Below are 4,159 nucleotides of genomic sequence, written 5' to 3'. Positions count from 1 at the left end.
CGTCACTTCCGCTTCCGGCCGCGCGCGGAACGCGCGAGATTGGAAGCTCGGCGGCGTCCAGCGGCGAGAGGCCCAGGGCTGCAGTTTCCTCCGCGGGCTTGGGCGCCGGCGACCCTCTGGCGGACGCAGAGCCCGAGAAGGAGGCATGGACCGGCGCAGGGGCCCTGGGCGAGGGGACAACTGGGTGGAAAGCGACCCGCAGGATGCTCACAAAGCTTATCAGACTGTGCTTGCGCATCTGGAATCCTGACCTTGATTCATCCATGATGGCGACAGAGGAGATGGCAGCGCCTGTTGCTTCTGTTCAGTCTCTGCATACGTAGCCGTTATCTCTCCCCGTATTCATTTATTTACTTATTTTCGTGGGAATGGAATTCAGGACCTTGCACTTTCCAGGCAGGCGCTGTGTCACTGAGCTGTATCCCTGGTACCACTGTTATTTTGAGACCCAGGGTCCCTAAATTGCACGGGCTGCCCTATAATTCGCGATGTGGGGGCACAATGATAATGTAGGAACACATTTACAAGGTAGCAAATTTATAGATATGTCATGATCAGTTACAAGTCCCTGACGAAATTTCTGTTCTGCTGTTTCTGTTGAATTCAATGGACCTTGATGGGGGCTACAGCCCAACTGCAGACCTCTGATGAGCACTGAGTCAGAATAATTGTCTATACCTCAAGGCTCCCAGGGACAATTCAGGGGCCCCTCCCCAGAATGTTCCCATATTGTGGTAATGCCCTTAACTGTGCTCAGTCTGTAAGGGCCCCCCTTTCCTTGTTCCCAGAGTGTTTTTATGATAAACAATTCCTTTGTTTCAAGACTAGTCTGACTGTCAATATATGACTCAATGTATGTAGCCAATTATGTGATGTATCATCACTTAATTTCTACCTCTCACTTCTAAATTCTGTGTAAGTTAAATTGTTCTTAAATTCAACACTTGCCTTTGAGGAATTATTCTGCGACATTCTACTGGTGTGAAGATCCAACAATCAGCTGGTGTAAAGATTAAACACAGCCTTCCTATCTCCTCTGTGCAGAGTCTTCCTTTTGGTTTGGTATGGCTTAGGAATTTTCCCACAACAGTGATTCTTCTGCCTCAGTTTCCCTGCTACCTGGGATTACAGGAGTGTGTGTGCACCACCATCCCCAGCTGTTACTGCCCCTTATTTTGTTTAATTTGTCTGAACACCATACTAACTTCTTAATGGTTGATTTGTGTTTTCAGTGTAAGCAGCTTCAGGGTAATATCCTTGTTAGGTTTTTTGTTTTTTGTTTTTTGTTTCACAATAAAGGCAAAAAGGAAAAAAGAGGCCTTCACTGAGCAAGCCTAGCTCACTGGGCTCCTCTAGCTGGAGACAAAGGGGACTGAGGTTTATGGACTCTGGCTAGAGGCAGAGTTTGAGAGGCAGGCATTAATGGCGGATTAGGAGCGGACTGGAGTTTTCTTCTGGGCTCACAGGAAAGGAAGGAAGAAGTTGTGTTTAGGGCTGAGGGGGGAAGGAAGAGGAAATGATTATTGGGGAGATAAGCTGTTGTTTTTGTCTTCCAACATGTTAGAGCAATACCATAATATTCACCAATTTATACTTGGGCAGAAACCTTTCAATCTTGATTTGTGTTTTTTCAAATATGTATTGTATAACTAATTTTTATGATCTTGTTATATGGTCTGAATCACATATAAGATATTCCAAAATAGCATGGAAATTACCAGGCACCCCTCCCCTTCATTTATTTTAAAATGTCACATAGTCTCAATAAGGATGCCAAAAGATGTTTTTGGAAGAGTACCAGGAATCAAGCTCAGAATGTCACACTTGCCAGGCAGGCAGTGCACCACTGAGCTATATACCCTCATCTGGCCAAATGATTATTATGGACTTCAACTTGTTGATACAAAGTTCATATGGAGGAACAAACATCTGATGTTAAGAAGCAAGAAAACATTGAAAAGAAAAACCAGGGCCTGGGGATACAGCTCAGCGGCACGGTGCTTGCTTGGCAAGCGTGAGGTCCTGAGCTCAACTATCGGAACACACACACACAAAACAAACAAGAAAACCAATGATGACCTACAGACATGGAAACATGCTGTAAATATGCTGTAGCTAATATTGTATGGTGGGGCACCTGGACAGGAATCTAACAAGTAGAATAATATCCAAACAGACTTAATAACAAGAACCTAGACCAGGACCAGGACCAGGACTGGGATTGGACCACACTGAACCAGACCAGACCAGAACAGACCAGACCAGACACAACACAGCACACCAGACCACAACAGGCCAAACACCAGACACAACCCTAGACCAGAACAGCCAGTACCAGGCTAGACTATACCAGATCACAGTGGTCCAGTCAGGACCACCCCAGGCCAGATCAGACTGCACTACACCAGACCACACCAGACCATACCATTCCAGATACCAGACTGAATACCAGACCATAAATGAACAGACAAGACCACACACAACAGACAATTCCAAAGCAGACCATTGTAGATGAGACACCATAACAGACCAGTTGAGACTAGACCAGACTAAACAGCAGGACAGAACAGAGCAGACCTTACACCAGACCAGACACAAGACCAGACACCAGACCAAAAGAGACCAGACCAGACTAGACATGAGAGCAGACCAGATGAGAACAGGTCAGACCAGATACCAATCCAGGTACCACACAAGACACCACACCAGAGACCACACCAGGATAGACCAGGCACCATTCCAAACACCAGACCATACTAGACCAGAGAACAGTAGACCATACCAGATCAAATCAGACCACATGAGACCACAACAGACAACATAATGCCAAACACCAGACCAGACCAGACCAGACTAGATCGCTCCAGACCAGACACAAGACTAGATACCAGACCATACACCAGAACATATCAGATCAGTCCAGACATCGGAGCAGACCAGACCTCACCAGATCAGACAATAATTCACAGACAAGACCAGATCAGACCAGATAACAAGCCAGCATGGACTGGCCCAGTCCAGCAATAGTGACAGACACATAGTGACAGGGGTGTGTTTGACTGATTCTCCCTCTGGGTGATGGCTGCCCCAAGGAAGCAAGAGCTCCAACGATGGCCTGCAGGTGCACAGGGCTTATTGGGCTGTGTGTCCCTGCTCCTGCTGGCTGTCCACAGAAAGCAAGCCTTTTGGTGGCAGCAGCCAGCAGGCAGGGTGGATCTGCTGGTTCTGTCTGGCCATGCTGGCCACATGCAGGAAGCAGCTTTCTGGTGGTGGTGCTGGCGGGTGGAGGCAGATCTGCTGGTTCTCTCTGCCTGAGCTAGCTGCCCTCACATGTCATTCTTACTAGCTGAATATTCAACAATTTGTAGGTTCTTTCTTTCCGTATGGTTGTGAAGATGTCTAAACCCAATCTGCCTTTAAACAGCATTCTGAGAAACTGAACTTGCACATCTGTGTTACTTACAAATTCACAAATTCCAAAATGTTCAGATATGCTAGGTCCCTGAAATGAGGTCATACCAAACTAAACGAAGCTGTGGAAGCTTCCATGCAGAAATGGTACACGTGTGCATTCTCTCCCGTTCATTCCTGGGTGGCCGTGTGCGGCAACACATATAGTCTGTACATAGAGGAAAATCATTCAGAAAATTGAATTACACTGCTCCCACTTAGTTCTTATTGTGGAAACACACAAGTTACAGGGTGGTTTTTTTTTTTTATCAGTACCGGGGATCAAACTCACGACTGCCTGCTTGCAAGGCAGGCGCTTATGCCGCTGAGCTAAATTCCCAGCCCCGGGGTGTTTTTTTTTTTTAAAACCAGGGCTGCATATAGATCTACATGTAAACCATGACTCAGCAGTACATACTGAAAAATCAGTAATGTTCATCTCAGTCATTGCCAAAGGACATACTCCGAAGTGTTCAGCTATGTTAGATTCTCTTACCTGAACTCGCTCTTTCGTAGAAGCCTCCATGTGAAATGGTAGAATTATTTATTGCTTTCCACTGATTAAAATGGGGCACTGGGTAACAAAACATTTAGTCATTACCAAACTATTGCACGTAGAACAGAAGCATTGTTAACACGGAGCTGCACTTCCCTAATGGAGTCCTAATTTTATCAACAGGCAACAAGTTTCAGGGTGTTTCTTTGCCCC

Source organism: Cavia porcellus, unplaced genomic scaffold (genome assembly GCF_034190915.1).
Source record: "Cavia porcellus strain 051 isolate PalLab524CR breed Dunkin Hartley unplaced genomic scaffold, mCavPor4.1 scaffold_17, whole genome shotgun sequence".
Taxonomy (NCBI): Eukaryota; Metazoa; Chordata; class Mammalia; order Rodentia; family Caviidae; genus Cavia; species Cavia porcellus.
This window is presented reverse-complemented; position numbering follows the sequence as displayed.